Raw genomic sequence first — 22,115 nt, 5'->3', positions numbered from 1 at the left:
CATGGGAAGGACAACAATGGACTTTTCTTTTTCCTTTTCCTTTTTTTTTTTTTTTTTAAGATTTATTTATTTATTTGAGAGAGAGAGAGAATGTGTTCACAAGGAGGAGGAGTAGAGGGAGAAGGAGAGAGAATGTCAAGCAGCCCCGTATGCACTGGCTGAGTGCAGAGCCACATGTGAGGCTTGAATTCACGACACCAAGATCAGGACCTGAGCTGAAACCAAGAGTCAGACACCTAACCCACTGCACCACCCAAGTGCCCTAACAGTGGACCTTTCAGATGCTTTCCCAGGTCAACCTATAGAGCCTCATAATGTCACGAGAAATATCCCTGTTCTCTTTCTCCACATCAATAAAATAGGACCATTGCACTGATGATATAGTGTTAACACATGAAGACTTAGCTCTGCCATAGGACATTGTGCAGACTCTGCTGGAACATCTGAGAGGGAGAAGATAGCCCATGAAATCCAAAAAGTTCCAAGGCTAAGGCACCACTATAAAGTTTTTAGGAATCATGATCAGGTAAGATATGCATTGTCTGGAAACTGTGATTGATGACATGCACGCCTACCTAACCCCTGTGAGCACAAAAGATATCCAAGCCTTTGAAGGGATTTGGAGGTTTGGGGGGACTTTTATTTTCCACCTGGTATAGTGTCGCCATCCCTCATACCACTTGGTAAAGAAGAAGTATATGTGGGACTGGTGGTCAGAGCAGCAAGCAGGCTTTGGGAAGACAAAAAATACTGATAAAACAGATTAAAATTCTGAGCATCTCCCAAGTAGGGCTACCATTTGAGTTAGATATGTCTGTGACTCTGGAAGACATGGGCTTGGCACCGTGACAGAGGCAATTGAAGGAGAGAGTACTCCTAGGATTTTAGTCCCAGCTCTGAAAGGGGGCAGAAAACTGATACACTCCCATAGAGCAGCAGCTCCTGGTGGTGTACACAGCATTCCTCCAGGTAGATCCTCTCACAAAGTAACAGCATATCATGGTGAGAACTTCCTTCCTATCAAGGGGTGGATTAAAAATATGTTCTGTCAACCCATCTCTGTCATGGCTCAAACTTCCATGTAGACTAAATGACAAGCCCATTTACAGAAGAGGAGCACTTTGTGCACCACTGTGACTAGAAACTCGGGTGATACTGGGCTCCATAGAGTGTGTAGATTCTCCACATGTCCCACGAATTACCTCTGGTGGGCCTGTGTAGCCATAGAAAGGAGGAGGGGAAATACTGACTGATTGATACAGATGGATCTAGTCAGGCATCTGGATAGAAACAGGAGCAGACCACAGCAGCCTGTGGGCTCAAGTCAGAGCCATTTGGCTGTTGATCACTCATAAGCCCTGGCCATTAACCCTTTGCACAGACAGGCTATTCTAACTCTATGCCTTAGATAGTGGGAAGCTAAAGGATAGATGACCATGACTAAGCCCTTGGGGCGTCAGCTTGTATGGAAAGATTTGGGTCTGCCTGACCCAGGTTCTTAGAACCTGAAGCAGTCCTCACAATTTTCTTATATCCTGACTCATAAAGTGCTGACTTCCCCTAGCAATCAGGATGCTGATGCCCCAGCTCAGTACAAGTTCTAGCAACGGATCCTTCAATAGACAGCAGGTTGGGTGCAGAGAAAGAGTGGCTACTGTAGTGCCTGGGTGAAATGACATATTGCTAGGGATGCTGGATTGCCCTTAAAATACAGTGACTTGGTAAACACAGTAACAGCACATCCTGTGTATTCTAAACAGTGCTCAAGACAACTGCCAATGAGTCTGGGGTTACCTACTGAAGTTTTCAACTGGTGAGGGATTGGCAAATGGAATATATTGGTGCCCTTACTCTGAGTAGTGAGGGTTCCAAACACGCTTTGGTTTGTGTGGACACTGTTTGGCCTAACCCAAGCTTCTCCTCTCCCCATGCAAACCAGGCTGTTCCCATTAAGGGATTAGACAGCCCAAGTACCATTTGTGGATATCCTCATCAAATAGACCATGACTGAGGGTCACATTTCAAAGGTCATAGTATGTAATACTGGGCAAAAGACATTGAATGGAGGTTCCATCTCCCCTCTAACCTGTAAACAGTAGGGATGGTAGAAAGGACAAATGGAATATTAGAGCAGCAGAGTAAATTACTAACAGGTAAAACCACATTAGCTGGGTGGATTAAAGTACTGCTCCAAGCTACAATACATTTGAATGCTTAACCAAAAGGGCCTGTTGCCTCATGTGCCAGAATGTGGACCCCTGCCAAGGCATCCAACAATGTAAAGGTATGGAAGTCTCAAGAAACATCCATTGCCCAGACCCTCACCAACGATCAACATGCTATGCTGCTGGGAACACCACACCCTATGATGCCTAGGAAAGGCATTGTCTACTGGAATTTTCAATGGTATATCCCACCAGGATGGATGAGATACTTTGTATCCTTGGGTGAGGGGGAACTATTCAATTTCCAATCCTGCTGTCTGGCTGCAAGCTAGATGGGACATGCACCACTGAAAGAGGGGAGAAGGTGGGGGTCCTGGTCTGGCAAATCCCACCCCCACTCTGTCTTCTCATGACTGCCAGTGCTGCCTTCTCCAGCCACCATGTGTATGGTATGTACAACTAGATCAAACTCCTAAAGCTGCAGCCATATGAACATCTAAAAATATCAGGCCACAAGTATAATTCTCAGAGAAGATGAAGACCTTCCCATACTATTTCCTACTAAGTATCTGCCTTTTTGACCTTTGACTTCTTTTGCCCTTGTAGTATCTGGGCATGAGCTGGGTACCAATGGAAATACCTTTCTGCAGTGGGCCCACTCATATGCCTGGCAAAGGAATCCATACAACTGTTGGATATGTGGAAAAGACGCTCCTCTCTAGTTTTTCGGGATTGCCATGGTGGGTATCACCACTCGATGGAAGGGATTAGAGAATCCTGAAGCAGTACATTAAGGAAGAATAAACTAGATCTAGTACTCTTAATCCAGCTGATACCACCAATACTGATGCAGAATCCTGGCCTGTGGCTATCAGTAACACGGTGTAGGCATTCTTTTTTCTGTCACTCATACTTTACAGGCAGCCCATCAAATTGCTAAGGAGACTCCTAAAAATACCACCAGTGGAGCCATGGGTAGCTAGTCATATTTGGAATGAGTTAGCATGGCTTACCTTGATTATGGACCTTGGAGCACCTGGACCCCACTATGTTGGAAACAGAAGAATCATTCTAAATATAACTAACCTAATTGTGCAAGGAATATGGGGATGGATATCACTGGAACTTTGTAGTCATTCTGTTACATTAAAGAGTAGTGATGAGTTTGGCACTGATTGGTCACACTGTCTGGGTATTTATTGGATAGCCTTGACTGTGACCCCATGGATGTGTGACACAAATCTTTGGCCATGGTTTCCACCTGGCTGGTTGGTCACTGCAACCTAGGTTTTCCCTGAGCACAGAGGAGAATCTGCCCCATGGTAGTGAAAATTGCCAACTTTCCTCTCTCAAGGCCAGATGAGCATGTTCTGTTTTCCAGATTATACCATGTTCTGGTATAATCATTTGGCTGCCATCTTTGTCCCCTCCAATGACCCGGAAGACCAATACACAGAAGCCCTTATCACATTCACCCAACAAAGCCTGTCTTTCCTGAGCACTGAAATGTCTTTTTTTTTTTTTTTTAAGATTTTACTTATTTGAGAGAGAGAGAGAGAGAGAGAGACAGAGAGTGGACCAGAGAGAGATCATGAGTAGGAGGCCAGAGGAAGAGGGAGAAGCAGACTCCCTACTGAGTAAGGAGCCCAATATGGGGATCAATCCCATGACTCAAGAGATCATGACCTGAGCTGAAGGCAAATGCTTAACCAACTGAGCCACTCAGGTGCCCTGAACGCTGAAATGTCTTTAGTGAGAAAAGCTGTCTTCCAAAATAGAATGGTTTTGGACGTTACTACTGCCTTGCAAAGAAGCACCACAGGTGCATGGATAAATACCATTATCTAAGAAGAAGGTTGTGGGTTCATATCTGATGAGTCTGCTAATGTGTCATCTTTGTTAAAACATATGTGGATACAGTGAACACCCTGAGTGATCCTATCCCCAGTCTAGGAGACTTAGTAAATCAATGGTTCAGATCATGGGGCTCTTGATGGAAAAAGTTGTCCCTGATTTGGGAGATCATTGTTCTCTTAATCTGTGTTTTCTCTTGTGTGTGACTGTACTGCTGCTGTGGGATCTGCCTCTGTGCAGCCAGATGGATACCGAAGGAGCCACCTCCATGCTAATGAAACCCCTTCCTCCCTGCTCTGGACACTGCAGAAGATGGAGGCACATGAGATTCTAAGAGCCATTCTAGAGGAGTGGAGTATGGGAGAAGGTCATTGAGAGGAGATGACTGCTGATTGACCAGGGAGCTGGACCTTGACAATGGGAGTCTCCTACCTCTTCCTGTCTTTGGAATGCTCCATTCTGCCCACCCGATCCCATAGTTGGAGCCATTTTGAAAGGATAGATCCTTGAGCAATATGTTGTTGAGAGCATCTGGAGGGTATAGATGAAGGAACCTAGTTAAGGCCTCTATAGAAACTTTCAACATTTTGGCTAGCAGGTAAGGAGATCTACTCATTTTCCGGCAGCACAAGATAAGCTTTGTAAGTTCCCTTGCTTGTTACACCTGCCACCCATCTGGAGTGGCCGGCCTATTTCTTCTGTCTCTTAGCCCTCCACGAACGAGGGCCGATTTCAGATTTGGGCCGATTTCACCTGAAAAGCTCCCAAGGATGCAAACCAACAACAATACAAAGAGCTCATAATCCACTTTGCAGTCCTTTAACCCAGGCTTATCTACGGTTTGCAAATGATGCTGAGTGCCTTTCTCAAAAACATGAGGATAATTCTTGCATTATCCCAATATCTTTCCTACCTGGCTCTACAGATATTTAATTTTCACTGTACTTTGCTGATGTTTTGAGGAACTATTGTGTTACTCTTCTGATGATTAACTGTTATGTTCTCTGCTTAGTGTTACATGCCTCAGGTTATCATTGGATAGTGTAATGACCATACTTAAGAATTCATTTAATTTTCACTTTCATGTATATTAAAGCCCTTTGTAAAGTGCTATGAAATGACAATATAATTGTTACTGTTGTTACTGTTGAGCTTATGCTTTCTCAGCATAGTCAACATGAGGAAATACTTGGATAATTGAATCCATTGCTTGTTTTTAAAATGCCCATTGACTTGAAGACTTTTTCCAAGGACAGGAAGCAAAATTTAACACAGGCTTCTAGGCTTCTCTTTATATTCTCAAGTATGGTTTACAGCCTCAAGCATGGTTGTCCTTTCTGACAGAACTACCTTTTATCTTCTTTTTACAAGATAAGATTGATCTATTTTTTAAGCTAATACACCACTGGCTTTATATCCTTGTTGCAGGCTTTGGGAATAGGTTAAAGCTTCTTTGTGTTGCATTATTTACTGTGCAGCTACATTCAAAAATACAATGAAGACACTGAAATTAATAGCTCTAGAAGGGTGCAAAGTGATAGTATTCATACTCAATTACAGAGATGATCTGTTACATTAATATAATAGTGATGCTATTTGAATGTAATATGGTGCAGAATAATAAAGTGGCAGACTAAGAGAATTTCAGTTTTTGAGTTTAGAAAAAAAAAGATAAATGGCTAGCGGACCTGGTTAATAGCTCAAATGCACAGGCTATAAGCTCTTATTTCAATATCAACTCTTAACAGAGGACACCAGGCAAATGAACTTGAATATCCATTTGATTTCTAGCTTCTTAAAAACTGAAATAAGCTTTTATATACTTTGGAAAGAATTACTAGCAAAAAAGGATAAGAGGGTGGGTTTTAATGGAGGTAATCCTCTAAGAAATTACTCCTTAGCAATTAGAAATACAGAAAAGCAAGATAAACTTAAAATAAGCCTGATAAATCCTATCTTACTCATTGTCTTCGTTTAATAGGTACTTTCGATCTGGATTAAACTGTGCTCTCAGTAGTCACTCTGAGAAATCCTATTCTTTATATATTTTCCTTCTCCTGTCTTCTTACAGAACTAATAATTATCTTCTCAGTTACAAATTATTAATGAAGTCACTGAAAGCAATTATTGGGTGGAGTCCTTGGATTAAGATCATGGATCTCTAATGAGGCTTCATGTTCTATGAATGGTGATTCTCAGACCTGCCTGAGAACCAGGATCACCTGTGCAACTTGTGAGAAATACACATGCCTGGGTCTCCCATAGATTTTGAGTCTATAAATCTGGGAGGAGCCATGACAAAATGGTTTATGATAAATGAACAGGATTGAGAATCCTCACCGTTTTTGGTTCAAAGTACATTTTGTAAAGAAGTGAGAATTAAAAAAGTTAAATATGCTTAAACATTCATTTGACTTTATATTATTTTATATATGTTATCATATGATTAATTTTTATTATCCAAGTCTACCTGTACACTGTGTAAACATAAGAAAATGCAAAAGCAAAAGGAACAAAATAACTTCAAATATGACCACTTTTAATATTCTAAAGCATCAAATGGACATTGAAAGTTTAATTCTAGTACTAGAGTATTTGACTTTGCAATTGAAGCAAAAATCCAAGGGTGCTCCACAGAGTTGTTTTTCTTGTGTATTAGGTATTATTTGTTCAAATCAATGTTTTCTACTGAAGGGAGGATCTCTTACATCCTTTCTTCTTCTACCCAAATATTTTTCTGTTCCCCCCTCAAGGAATTTGCATATATGAGTTTAGCCAAAGCTAATAATGGACTTTTAGAATTACCAGTTCTGGGGACAAGGCAAAACAGGTGATGGTGGTTTATTCATCCATTCAACAAACATTTATCGAGCACCTACTCATATCCCTGACACTCAGCTATGTGTTAGTGATGTTCAGTCCCTTCCCTGGAGAAACTTCACACTCTAGTATGGGATATAGACACAAACAGACAAATATTATGGTATATTGTTTATTTGCTATGAAAGATGTAAGTATAGGTTATGTTTAGGGATAAGGGATATGGGATAAGGGATAGCTAAATCAGAATGGAGAGTCAGGATGAATATAAAGAAGGGATATGAAAACAGGGCATCAGAGCTAGAAGACACTCATCTATGGCCATTTGCTGACTTTGGAAATCTTTATCAAGGGGTATGGATGTCTTTACTTAACTCTATTTATTGCCTGGAGAGGAGACCATGAAGCTCTTTGATCTCTGATCTTTTTTTTTTTTTTTTTGGTAGTATTTTGCTTTCTTTCTCATAGATGCATTATCTTTTACTGTATTTCCAGGCTCTTAGCAATATTTTGAATATTTCTTTTCCCTGTGTAGTTTCTGTTTCTTCAGAGAAGCATTTTTATTGTTGTTTGTTTTGGTACCTCTCTTTCAAGGTAGAGATCAGATCTTTCTAAGAAAGCTCTTGCAATCTCCTTCTGGATGGAGATATAGAGATGCGACTTTCAACTTCTGTGAAGTGCAGGGGTAAGAACACTGGCATCTCAGGAGTCACCATGTCAACATTTACTGGAGATAAATGGTCTCCCAGCTAACCTGGTTCGATAATGGTGGGATAACTGGTTCATCAATGTTCATATTTTGGCTTTATTTTCTCCTATACCTAGGCAGGGGCAAAGGTGGGGGTGGAGGGGCAGGGGTGAAGTTGCAGGGTATACATAGGGTCACTTCCCACTTGCCCCATTACCTACTTTGCAATTTGCCTTCCTTGGTCTGCTGTCAGTTACCATCAGTCAGGTAGTTACTTTCTGGCTTCAAAATGTTTGTTACTTTTCTCTAACTCTTCTGTTCTCTTTGTCTTTGTAACCTTGTGTCTTAAAACGAATAAAACAACACTATTATGGGACGCCTGGGTGGCTCCCAGTGTCTGCCTTTGGCTCAGAGTGTGATCCTGGAGACCTGGGGTCGAGTCCCACATTGGGCTCTTTGCAGGGAACCTGCTTTTGCCTGTGTGTCTGCCTCTCTCTCTGTCTCTCGTGAGTAAATAAATAAAATCTTAAAAAAAAAAAAACAAAACAGCACCATTATGATGTGGTTTCAGACTGGGGAGAAAGTGAATTCCTGTGGTCTGTCTGCCCTTTGACCTGCACCTAAATGCCTTGCTTTTGTAGTATCCTATGCTAAGAATTTAGCTAATAACAATTCTAGGAAACAAGTATTATTATTGTATTACTTTTGCAGATAAGGGAACTAAATTTCAGAGCGATTAAGTGGCCAAAGACCTAACAAATAGTAGAGCTCCGTCGGCCAAGTGGCTCTCAGATCTGTGGAGTGGTTCACATGGGATTGTAGGATAGCTTTGAGGCACTGCTATCACGGACAAGGTCCTTCTGCCACTTATCAGGGTTAACCCTGATCCCAAACCCACTCTGGGGATTATGACAGTCAGGACCCCTGAAGGGAAGGTTGAACATGGAATGCCATTAGAGAGGCCCTGTTCTGTAGAGAGCTTTTATCAGCTCTTTCATCACTATGGATCGGACTGTTTTCTGACATAAATTCTTTCTTTTAGGAGTTTGACAAAGTTTGCATTTTGATGGTCTATTTTAGTATTTTGCTAATTATGAAATGCAGGCCACCTGCTTTCAAAAGAAGGCGCTGGAATGGAGAATAATAGAGATGTAAATATGGTGCCTTTTATGGGCAAAAGCAGATTTTTTAGCAGCATGTTTTAAAAAATTAGAAATTTAACAGCTGTTTTGGAAAATAAGTGAAATGCTTCCGTACTGCTGAAGAATATGCACAGGTAATTAATTTTAAAGTAATACTTGTGGCCTCATTTGACTGTATTAGCATCACTAAATTAAAAACTAATCTCATCTGTCAAATTATTGTCTAGATTCTAAACCCCTGCTCACTAAAACCAAATTTTTAAATGAAAGTGAATATAAATTTACAAGACCAGTTTTCTTTCTTTCTTTCTTTCTTTCTTTCTTTCTTTCTTTCTTTCTTTCTTTCTTTCTTTCTTTTTTTTTTAGAGATTGATTGATTTGAAAGAGAGCGAGTACATCTGTGCTTGTTGGGGAGGGAGGGAGTAGGAGAAGAGAAACTCAAGCAGACTCCCCACTGAGTGGGGGGCCCCATGCAGGGCTCAGTCCCATGCCCCTGACATTATGACCTGAGCTAAAATCAAGAGTCTGATGCTTAATTGACTAAGATACCCAGGCACCCCTAGAAGCCGAATTTTCTTAGGTAGTTTGTGAAGGGATCTTATAGTTTTATGTATATAACTGGTATGGAAGGGATTATACATTACTTTTTCTGTAAGTGATGATCAGGAATAAGAAGAGTTATAAAATGAGATTTTGGGGGATATAATATTTGTACATTGGAGGTTGAATTTGGAATAGAAAACATTTTTATGTATAGATGGTCCTCAACTTATGATGGTTGAACTTATGAGTTTTTACTTTACAATGGTGCAAAAGTGGTAGGCATTCAGTAGAAATCACACTTCAAATTTTGAATTTTGATCTTTTCCCAGGCTAGCAATATGCCCTATAATACTCTTGTGATGGTGGGCAGCAGCAGCCACAGCTTCCAGCCAGCCACGTGATCATAAGGGTAAACAACACTGACAACCGATCATGTTGCCACACACAGAATGGTTATTCTATTTCTCACTTTCAGTACAGCATTCAATAAATTACATTACATATTCATCACTTTATTATCAAATAGGCTTTGTGTAAAGTGATTTTGCTTAATTGTAGGTCAATATAAAAGTATTCCAAGCACATTTAAGGTAGGCTAGGTTAAGCTGTGATGTTTGGTAGGTTAGGTGTATTTTATTTATTTTTTATTTTTTATTTATTTATGATAGTCACAGAGAGAGAGAGAGAGGCAGAGACACAGGCAGAGGGAGAAGCAGGCTCCATGCACCGGGAGCCCGATGTGGGATTCGATCCTGGGTCTCCAGGATTGTGCCCTGGGCCAAAGGCAGGCGCCAAACTGCTGCGCCACCCAGGGATCCCAGGTTAGGTGTATTAAATGCACTTTTGACATATGATTTTTTTTGACTTATGAAGAACTTATCAGAATGCAACCCCATTGTAAGTTGAGGAAGCTCTGTACACCAAATTCAAAATATGAAAGACTAGGGGCGCCTGGCTGGCTCAGATGTTTGGGCATCTTCCTTCAGCTCGATCCTCAGGGTCCTGGGATCGAGCCCCATGTCAGGCTCTCTGGTCAGTAGGGAGCCTGCCTTCCCTCTCCATCTGCCTCTCCCCCTTTTGTGCTCTTTCTTTCTCTCTCTTTCTAAAAATTTTAAAAAATACAAAGAATAAAAAGAGATAATTGAAAAATCATATCTCTTCCTACAGGGCTTCCATAATTTCCATGCAAACTTCTTATCCAGCAAGCAGTTCACCTTGGCTTATGTGGAAAGAAGATTTTTGTCCTCCTCCCAAGTTTACCTGTTGAAGCCCTAACCCCTGATGCAAAGGTATTTGGAGATGGGGCCTTCTGGAAGTATTAGGGTTACATTAATTAATTAGGGTGGGGAAGATCTCATGATGGGCTTAGTGGCCTTGCAAGAAGAAAGAGAGACAGACAGAGACAGACAGATGGTTATCTCTCCCTCATATGAGGTTACAGCCAGAATGTGGTGATTTGCAAGTGAAGACGAGCTCTAACCAGAATCTGACCATGCTGGTTACCCTGATCTCAGCCTCTCAGCTGCCAGAACTATGAAGAAAAATTACTGTATTTAAGTCATCCAGTCCATGGTACTCTATTGTGACAGCCCGAACTGGCCAATAGACCCCTCAACTTTGCTTTCTATCTTGTTCTAAGATTCCTATGTTCTCAGTGTAAAATATACCCCATGGAACCTGAAAAACTTGCTCCTCTCAACACCTGGTAACTCTCTATGTCCCAAATTTGAAAGAAAGGTTGGAAATCCAGATTTTTATATGAAATTGCATAGGACTTCTTTTTTTTGAAATTGCCTAATACTTCTAATATTGATATAGCATTCTATATTATATTTCTAAGCCAGTCTACTCACAAACAGCAAATTTACAAATTATATATATATATATATATATATATATATATATATATATATATATATATATATATCTTATCTCCTAAACTCCTTGAGGGGTATGATGTCTTATTTTTATTCTCTGATTCCTAGGGTTGAAAATGATTGGTAATCAAATGTTCTTGTTGATGCTGAATCTACTTGCTCTTTCTCTGATCCCTCTCCTCTTTAGGCAAAACATTCCCAATTACATTCATTCCTCCATTCTTTTTAAATAACTTTTTTAAGAAATTAATTTGATTATCCTTTGATTTCTCAGATTTTGGTAAAATTGATTTTAGTGGAGCCATAATGGACCACTTTTTGACGATCAACTTTTGGACCCAAAGGTGGGAGCACTGGCATTGAGACTTCTTTTCACATGAGGGCCTTAAATTGTATATAGAAAGGAATCAAGAGATGCTAAATATAAGGATGTTTTTTTCCCCCAATTCTACATTTTCCTTCTATTTTCATCACCCACTATCTTGATTGATATTTCAACAGTAGTGCTGTGTTACTGCTCTGTGGTCCAATTTCTCTTGCTCTCAGTGGGAAGGCTTCTCTTTTATTTATCTATTTGTTCCTATTATGGAGAAATTAAGCTTTAAGTGGCTATACACCTGTTTATTCATTCTGCAAGTGGTATTGCTCATTGTCAGTGGTTGTTTTTGATGCTAATACTGCTTCTTGCCTTGTTTTATTTAGAGTCCTGACATGTTTGCTGGCCTACAATAGCTAATAAATAACAATAATGAATTCTTTACAGGTTCTTGTTCCTCCCTCACCACAATCTTCCTGGAGTCAAAATGGAGAAATGTTTTTTCTCTCTGGTTTCATATTTGGTATCTACAAAGTGTTCAATCAAGGTGTTTACAAAATGAAGTTAGTTGGCATTTCAATGATGTAGTACTGATATGATTTTCTTATGAGCTATTTCTATGAGCTGCAACTATGTTTCATCACTTGATTTTTAGGTAATATGTTTTTGTGGCTCAAAAATAACATAAAAAATGCAAAAAGATACACAGGAAAAGTTTTACTGCTACCTTTTCCTTTCCTTTGCCCAATCCCTACCTTCCAACTCCATAGGTAAAACTTTTATTAATTTTTGATGTATTCTTCCAGTTTTTGTTTATATACATGAAAGTAAATACAAATACTAATAGTCTCCTTTCTCTGTTTTTTAAACATAGGATACCATTGTTCTACTTCTTTCACATTTCACCTAACATTACATCTTGGAGCTTTTGTCATATTGAAATGTAAACCTACCATATTGTTTTATACGGTTGAATAGTATTTCATTTAATGGAGATGCAAGTGGTGCATCTCCACTTGATGCAAATGACTTAAGTCATTTACTTAAGTAAAGTCTTACTGATAAACATTTGTTTTGTTTCTAGGATTTTACTAGGACAGATCACATTACAAAAAAAAAAAAACCCTCTTACACACCTCATGTCACACGTATGCAAATAGATTTCTATAGGATAAATCCCCCGAAGTGGTAATAACTAGGTCCAAAGGTCTGTGCATTTGTGATTTTGTCAGATACTGGGGAATTGCCTCCCGAGCTGTACCAATTTATGCTTTCAGCAACAGTGTGAGAGAATGCTATTATAACGCTCACCTATAGAAAGCTTTATCAAGCTTTTGGATTTTATCAGTTTGTTGGGTAAGTGTAGTATCCCAGGACTGATTTAATTTGCATTAGAGAGTAGTTGGACTTTTCCTATGGTTAAAGCCATGATTATTTCCATTTATGTGTGACCTGTATGTTCATAACCTTTATGTATTTTTCTGTTGGGTTGTCATATTTGTTAGACAAGTATTAACATTTATTTGTAATATAAAAGTAAAGTAGTTTTTTTGGTGGTTTGAGATTTTTCTTGGCTTATGGCCTTTTGCTGTGCAAAAAGGTTGTTTTGTTTTGTTTTGGTTTTTTTGTTTGCTTATTTTTTACATTTTAATTCATTCAAATGTATTTACCTTTTGTGGATTTAGGGTTTTGAGATACAATAGAAAGTCCTTTCATACACAACCCTTGTCCATCCATCCTCAGCCTAGTGCAAAATTTTCTTCTAGTATTTTATAATTTCAGTTTTTTAACATTTAAATTTTGTTTCATTGGTTCTCCATTCATTTATCAAATATTTACCGAGTGTCTCTCATGTACTAGGATCTATTTTAAGTACTTGGGATGGGATGTATCAGTGATCAAAACAGACAAATATCCTTGCCTTTGCAGAGTTTGCATTCCAGTGGAAGGAGGTTGATAACAACAAAAGAAGTAAATTATATAGTATGTCAGAAAATGATGAATGCTATTAAAATTAAAATAGATATAATCTGTTAAGAGGAACTGGAATATCAAGTGCCGGATATAAGTTGCAATTTAAAATAAAGTAATTGAGGGGAACCTGGGTGGCTCAATTGGTTAAGCATCTGCCTTCGGCTCAGGTCATGATCCCAGGTCTTGCGTCCCGGATCAAGTCCCATGTTGGGCTCCCCGCTCAGCTGGGAGACTGCTTCTCCTTCTTTTTGCCTCCCTCCCTGCCCCGTCCTCATGCTCTCTCTCTATCAAATGGATAGATAAAATCAGATAAAAACCCTACAGTCCTAAATAAATAAATAAATAAATAAATAAATAATAAATAAAGTAATTGGTGCAGACCTCATTGAGAAGGTATCATCTGAGCAAAGCAAGGAAGGGAAGTGAATAACTTCCATGCAAATCTCTGGGTGAAAAAAGTGCCAGATTGAGGCCCTAAGTCAAGAGTATGCCTGTGAACCAACAAGTGGGACTAGAGTATGATGAATAGGGAGAAATAGTTGGAGAGGAAACCACAGCTTTCTAGACTCTTCTAAAGACTTAAAATTTTACTTTGACTGAAATGAGGAATCAGTGCAGAGTTTTGAGCAGAATGACATATAGGACATATTTTAAAAGGATCACATCAGGGAAAATAATTGTTGAGAAATTGGGGAAAATGACCCAGTTCATATGATATATGTCAGCAAAAATAGGGAGGAATTAGTGATTTAGTGTGATGGCAGTAGATTCAAAGCTGGGTATTTTAGGGAAGGAATGGTCTGAAAGCAGCAATAAGGACTGAGGATGACATCTAGCACTGGGTTACTTACAGCCCAGGGGTGCTGGAGTTACGGTTAAGAAACAGCCACCACTTGAGAGAGCTGCAGGGAAAGCAGGTTCACTGGGTAGAGCTAGGTTTCAGTTGAGTGAAGAAGATGAAGGGAAGAGGATTTTGCTGCTAATGGAGCAAGGAATTTCAAAGGATTGAATAGAAGAGTTTTCACCATTAGATAGCCTGGGAGAATGAGACTGAGAAGAGGATGTGGGGATTCTTATTGTGACTAGAGTGAGGGGTTCTGGGTGTGGTCAGAGTCATAAATATAGATGCAGGACATCATGGAGTAAGTTGAGAGTATTTAAGGCAGGGGGCCCCCTCAGGACTTAAGAGTTTAGATTGGAGAATAGTGTGGATGGGTTTCTGATCAAAGGGATAGATGCCCTGGGAGGTATGGTATTAGGCTCTTGAAGGAGTGAAGGTGGTCTTATATTCAGAATGTGCTATATCTTGACTCGATGTTGGTAGCCTTGGGGGCTACTGGGGAAGTAGAATGTCACACAAAATATATTGGCTACTTCACTTTTGATTATTTGGAAATTTTATCCTATTTTAATGTGTGAAATGTTGAACCAACTTAAATTTTGTTCTAGACAGTTACCAACTTGGTTCAAAACCATTTCTTGGATAGTTTTATCTATCTTCTCCCACAGATGTGAGAGGCACTCTGACATAAGTTCCCATATATATCCTGGATTTTATGTATATGTGTATTGTTGGATTCACAGTTGTGATTAATGAAATAAGTGTCCTTCAAGAAGTATTATTTAAGTTAATGTGATTTTCTCAAAAGGGATGTGTTAAAAATATGCAACTATTATTCGCTGGAGAGGAATGCTAAGTCATTAAAATTTCATTGTTCTAAAAGAAATTGTTTACCAAAATGTTATGAGAACAACCTTCTTCATTATTTTCCTTCACTGAGCTTGTAATCCTGCAGATGTTGGTCACTGTTTGCTTTTGTGCTAGCATGGCCTTCACCAACAAACAATGATATATCAACACAGTGTAACTCCCAGTAACTCCCAGGAATAATCTTATCACAAATTGCCATCTGCTATAAAGTAAGTGAATAATGCAAGGTGAGCAAGTCTTTCTCTGAAGTAACCAGTAGATCCTGGCAGGGTCCAGTATTATAATTTTACCTGGGCCATTGTCTTTTTGTGCTGCCATCAACAGAATGAGACTACAGTTGATTAGTAATAGTGACAGTGATAGTAAAAACAAAATACCACCACCACTACTACTACTAATTAAATAGGTGTCAGTTTTCGAGTGCCTTATTAGGTGTTTATTTCTGTGCCATAGATGTTGATAGTGTATGTTGAAAACAGTAAGAAATTATTATTTTGGTTTTACAGAAGAGTATAGTAAGGCTCATGGAAGTTCACTTGCTGAAATCACATCACTGGTAAATGGGAGAGCCAGGGCTACATAGTGTCTACAAGTCTACTCTGAAGTAGAATTGTTTTCTCTCTTCTCGCTTTACTACTAAATAATGTCCAGTTTAGATAATTGATAGAGAAAATCTCACTAAAAGACTAACTTTCCAAGCAAATAACATAAGAACACCTTATTTTAATTTTGCATAAGTAATTATCATTATCATTCAACGTGTTTAATGCACACATACTTTAATCCATCTGTAATCCATTTATCTATCATCTGTCTATCCAACCATCCCTCCCTACATCCATCCATCTATCATCTATGGTAGAATCAATTCACATACATTATTATAAAGATAGCAAAGACATAAAGTAAAATATATTGGGCAGCCCGGGTGGCTCAGCGGTTTAGCGCCACCTTCAGCCCAGAGCGTGATCCTGGAGACACCGGATCAAGTCCCACCTCCGGCTCCCGGCATAGAGCCTGCTTCTCCCTCTGCCTGTGTCTCTGCCTCTCTTTCTCTATCTCTCATGAATAAATAAATACAATCTTTAAAAAATATATATATATTAAAAATTATTTTTAAAGGTATATGCTTTAACCTTATAAAATCCAGGGCTATGGAAGCCCCAATGACAAAATCTATAATCGAGTGCCTTTTTCCTGGTTTTTATAAAACACACACCTCAAGAGACAGCATCTTTATTAGTAATGCTTAAGGGAATTTAAGGAGGAAAGTTCAGTTTTATCAGATTGTGAGGTCTGTATTCTGATTTCCCACAAGTAATGAGTGGATTTTTAAGCATTTCGTTTTCATTTTCACATAAAACATAAGTTGGATTTTAATTTTTCAGAGAAAATGTAATTAAATAGTAGTCTAAGGCATCAGAAAAAGAAAAACCAGTGCCTTCATTTTTGTTTTATTTTTTTAAGTTTTTTTTAAGATTTTTATTTTTTATTTTTAAAAAATACTTATATATTTTTTATTTCTATTTTTATTATTTTTAAATATTTCATTTATTTATTCATGAGAGACACAGAGAGAGAGTCAGAGAGGCAGGCAGAGGGAGAAGCAGGCCCCATGCAGGGAACGGGACATGGGACTCCATCGGGGTCTCCAGGATCAGGCCCTGGGCTGAAGGCGGCGCTAAACTGCTGAGCCCCCTGGGGTGCCCATTAAAGATTTTATTTATTTATTTATGAGAGAGAGAGAGAGACAGAGAGAGAGAGACAGAGACAGAAACAGAGACATAGGCAGAGGGAGAAGCAGGCTCCACGCAAGGAGCCAGATGTGGACTTGATCCCAGAACTCTGGCATCACACCCTGCACAGAAGGCAGGCACCCAACCACTGAGCCACCCACAGGTCCCTCATACAATAGTGTTTTTTTCATTGACATGAATGTGTTCTACATATTGTTCAGATTATTGATTTTTACTCAGTATGCTAATGCATTTTTGTTCAAGTTTTTTTCTTTTTTCTTTTTGCACTGTGTTGGGTAGTATGGGGTTTTAACTCTGTGGTGCAAACTAAAAGTCACAGTAACAAGAATTCTAATAAAAGACGGATTTCCCATTGTGTTCCAGCTATAATTACCTCAATTCCTTGCCTTGAATATGCTAATGACTCTCCTGCTTTAGGGCATCTACATTAGTTTCCTTGTCCAAGAACCCATGGAGCTCAGATAGCCACAACTCTCCTCCCCTTAGTCAGGATTTCTTTCATCTCTTACTATCTGGAGTCTTTTTCACAGGACTTTCTACAAGAGTGTCTCCTTCACTCTGTAACCCTGGATCTTGCTCTTTGTGAATGTAGGACCATCTCATACAGTACATTGTGTATTTGTTTATTGATGCCCTTCCATTTGAATATAAATTACATTTTATAACAGATTATTTTTGTTTACTAATGCATTGATAGAACCTAAGACAGTCTGGCACCTAATGGACACTCCAAAAACATTTGTTAATTGTGTTGAGTTTTTAATGTTCGAATGCTTGTGAGTTCTCTTCCTTCACTTTGCCATGTTCCAAATATCTATGAGAGAATATCCATGATCTATGAGAGAAGCAGCTCTTGATTTTTTCTTTCTTTGAAATAGAGTACTCATACATTGATTGTATTTTCCTTAGGTGGTTCTTCTGCAGCAACATATGGAATCAATAATTTCCTGAAATAAATTTTCAGAATTTCTACCAATCTTTGTACTCTACTCAATGTGTAAAGAATTGTAAAAATGTTCATTGAAAAGAAACAAAGAGAATATTTATCTCTGCATAAGAATCTTTAAAGCATCAAAAAAATCTTTAAAGCATCGATATTCCACCATTTATTGAAACATTTGAGATTCATTAGTATGAATAATGCTTATGAAAGCAGTCAAGTTCTTTTCAGTTATAAGATATTGTTTAACATTTTGATTGTAGTAATTTATAAAATATCTTGAACCTATATTTTTAACAGCACTTTTACTTATATTGCTGAAAGCTCACTTCTAAATATTTAACCTTAAAATCGTGAAAAGTGTTCTTAAAAGATTTGAAATTTCACTATTGTAGTTTATTTGCTTGTTATTGGTGATATATTCTAAGTATTTGAACTTAGATTCATTGGGAAAAACATTCTAAGATTCGTTGTCTTTATTTTCAGGTAGTCTGCCTCTGTTGGAAGTTGGTCTTCATAGAAAGTCATTTAGACCATTTAACAAGAGAGGAAACCCATTAAAAATATGCAAGCTCTTGGAAAACAAAATCCATATACTAATTAGACCTATTAAGGCAATTATAGAGCACTATTAGTGATGCAAAAGTTATGTTGCGCTCCTCATGGTACCTATGCCAAAAAGCCATGACGTTCCTATTTTTTCTAAATAGAGTGTGAGTGATCAATTTCAGCACCACTGTGTAATTTGCAATGAGTCAACAGCAGAAGACATTTCTATGGGCATAGAATAATGGTAGAGGTGGTTATTTTACCACTCAATGACAATACAGCTTTGTCAGGCAATGCTTTAGTAATGAAGAGACAACTACAACCACCTGTTAACAAGGAAGAAGAAATATAAAGAGTTTCCGGAAACTGTGGTCTTTAGTTGCAGCCAAAGCTCTGAGGTTTCTCTGACTAGCATGCACATTCAGAAGATTCCTAACTGCTGCCTTAATAGCTTTTGATGAGTGATCAAAACATTATGATCTCTGTTTCAGAAGACAGCTTCAAGCTTATGAACTAGTAATAGGAATTTTAAACCTGTTCTTTGAAAGGCACTAATAATTGTGTGGGGCTTTGGAAAACCATGTCATTTAAGGAATATAAAAAATGAGGCAGTGGTCAACAAAACCTAGAAAATGCTGTCCCTAAAGGCTTGTGAGAGACTTTTTAAGTACTTAAAAAAAAGAGAGAGAATCTCAGTTAATGTTTATAGCCACTCTCAAGCAATAAGACAGGGGATATAACTATCCCCACTCTTTAGATGAATGCTTGAGGCAGAAAAGTTAAGAGATATCTTTGCCTAAGAGCTTTCAGTAAGGGAAGAGAAATATTATTATTTTTAAAGATTTTATTTATTTATTCATGAGAAACACACAGAGAGAGGCAGAGACACAGGCAGAGGGAGAAGCAGGCTTCCCACAGGGAGCCCAAGGTGGGACTCCATCCTGGAACCCCAGGATCACGCCCTGAGCCAAAGGCAGTGGCTCAACCACCGAGCCACCCAGGTGCCCCGGGAGGAGAAATATTAGATCAAGGCTTGGGTTTCCAAACTCCTGGTCGGGCACAAGATGGTTACGGTGAGATGGTCCTTGATACCATGTGATTATTTCTGCAATCTCAGTTGCCTAAATGATTTTTTATTTGTTTGTGCCTTGAAGCATCACACATAGCAGAAGGGTAATTATTATTATTCACCAAATGACAGCAGATGTTCAAAGTCACTTAGGGCAGAATAAGCATGAAGGAAGGACAACCAGCAGCATATGTGCTGATGTAATATCTATTAGAGTCCTCCTCCGTGGTTTTGTCAGGGAATGGAAGCCATCAACAGATCTGCTCGAGGCTGCAGAGGCTCAGAGGCTCAGACAATGCTCACCTCCACAGCTAATCACAGCAGAACAACTTCGTGGTTTTAGTTTTGCATTAGTGATTGTTATTTCCATTTAATGTGTTCATAAAAACCATGTGTGTACATTTTAATTGGTATGCTCCACGACAGAATAAAGTGATATAGGAAGACAAACCTGGACTACCCACAATTAATGGACTGTTTTGGCTTCATAAGACCCAGAACTTAGGAATCCCAATTGCAAAGACACAGCTAATGGAGTTGCTTTTACCCAGTTGCTGCAGCACACATTCCTCAAGCGTGGATATTTCTTAACTGAGGTCTTATTAAACCTAACAACTTTTTTGAAAAAAATTCTTATGACAAAGTGCAGATTATTAATAGTATAAAATAAATTCCTCAGGGAGTCTGTAGTCTGTGGACTGAACAGTTCAGCTTTGGTCTGTCTTCAAATTGCCTATCCCATAGAGTTCATAACCTGAAAATGCACTGACCAGGTAAGACTTTTTTGCTGTTTCCACTGCAGACTAAGAAGAGAAGCACTGAAAGCAGAAACCTTCTATTTCATCGTTTTAGCACTCTTGCTTAATATCACACCACAGGTATTGAAGAAGGTATTCATGGTGCATGAATCAAACAACTTTATGTCAGACTGATGAATAGTCAATGTATTGAACAAGAGAGTGTCCCCTGTGATCCTGAAACAGCTAACTGGGAAGAGGACTGTGGCTTTGGAGTATTCACACAAGGGACATGGTGAAAGTTGTAGATTATTCTGATTTTATAACTTTTAAAGGATTAATAAAACTTCTGGAGAAGACCTAGAAAGCTATGGACTACAGAAAAGAAGGATATGTCCAATTAAGAACTTGGTTGCTAGATGATGTCATTTCTAGGGAAAGGTTTAAGATTATCAAAATGATGCTCTCATACTGGAAAAGTGGAGCTCTAAGGATGAAGAAAATTCATTTGCTAAGAGATCTGCCAGCTGGACCAGCTGAAAATAGACAAGGGATTCTAAAATATGTGAATATATTGTTACCCTAAACTGATCTCGAAGGGAATAACATGGAGAAACTTCCGAATAGGTCATACTGGAAATGGAAAAAAAAATGATAAATATTTAGGGTGACAGAAAATGACACAATTTGGTGATATGAATCTAACGATATTACTGAGATTTAGTATGATAGGATTAACTACAAGAATTTTAGCTATAGAAAGGTATAGATAAGTATTTAATAGAACTATAATGTGAATCACAATCAAATTTAACATTTTCTAGTAGCCAAATTGTGTAGTAAAGATTTTGGCCTCTATCCAAGAGATGCTTTTGTCCTTGCTTCTTGGGTCAATTTATGTCATACCTGAGAGGAGTGTCTTTGTTTAGAGTGGGAACCAGGCACAGCAGATATAAGGTGGGACCAGCCATACCCAGTAGTCTGAGAGTGGGGGCGGGCCAGGCCAGAAGGAATCAACTAGGTGATTTATGGTGAAGTCTTTGGGTCATAGGGTATCAGTTTACCTGGAGGCTTAGTTCAACCATGTAGGAAGTCAATCAATCAATCCTGTCTTTGTAAAAAAGGCACAATAAAAACTGTGGATATGAAAGCTTGGCTGAGCTCTCCTGGTTGTCAGTACCCTGTGTGATTGTTTATATGCTGATGCCAAGAGATGGTGGCACATGTTGACACCAGTGAAACTTCCTAGATTTTGCCCTATGAGCCTCTTTCCTTCACTGATTTTACTTTGTATCTTTTCCATATAATAAACCATAACTATGAGTATGATAGCTTTCAGGGAGTTCTGCAAACTCTTTTAGTGAACCACCAAAACTGAGAGTGGTTTAGGAAATCCCTACAAACTTGCAGTTGATGTCTGAAGTGAAGGCTCTTTTCTCCCTAACGTTTAGTTGGACTGTAACTCCTTGCAATTGGTGTCAGAAGTCTTGGGCACATTTGTCAGTCTGGAGGATTGTGCCTTCAGCTTTACTGTTTGCTAATTCTGGGTACGTATTAATGAAGTAAAATGTAAAAAAAAAGTCCATATGCCCAAAATATTATCATTTCAATAGGCAATCAAACAAAAAATATAACCAGCATATATACAATACTAAGTATATTGACTATGAGCTACCATGTTGGACCAGGCAGTTATAGATTGTTCAAAAATAATAGAGCTCTAAGCAAAAGAGATCAAGTATTGTCATTTGTTAGGACAACATTACCTACCATAAGAGCTCATAAACCTGAAAGTTGAGGTGGATTGGAGGGTATCTGGGTACAGAGTAAAGGGGAAATTGAGTGTAAGTAACAGAAGACTGAATTCCCAGGTCAAGTATGTAGATTGTATGTCCCTGAATCTGATCATGAGACTGGCACAGAGGCGGTATATGGCAGCAGCACTAGGGACTGTGCTGATACTCTGATCATCT

General features: G+C 38.7%; 1 long non-coding RNA gene across 2 annotated transcripts; it reads left to right on the top strand.

The window, feature by feature from the left end:
* Positions 1-406: 406 nt before the first annotated feature.
* Positions 407-21,279, top strand: LOC129519519 (uncharacterized). Of its 2 annotated transcripts, XR_008666415.1 has the most exons (4): positions 407-526; positions 4,260-4,617; positions 10,380-10,501; positions 18,274-21,279. It is a non-coding gene; the product is annotated as an uncharacterized LOC129519519 (long non-coding RNA). The 2 variants fall into 2 exon arrangements; XR_008666416.1 differs by lacking the exons at positions 407-526; positions 4,260-4,617 and adding an exon at positions 7,323-7,524.
* The last annotated feature ends 836 nt before the right edge of the window (positions 21,280-22,115 follow it).

Source organism: Nyctereutes procyonoides, unplaced genomic scaffold (genome assembly GCF_905146905.1).
Source record: "Nyctereutes procyonoides isolate TBG_1078 unplaced genomic scaffold, NYPRO_anot_genome, whole genome shotgun sequence".
Taxonomy (NCBI): domain Eukaryota; kingdom Metazoa; phylum Chordata; class Mammalia; order Carnivora; family Canidae; genus Nyctereutes; species Nyctereutes procyonoides.
Note: the sequence above shows the minus strand (reverse complement) of the source record. Positions and strands in the feature narration are given on the sequence as shown.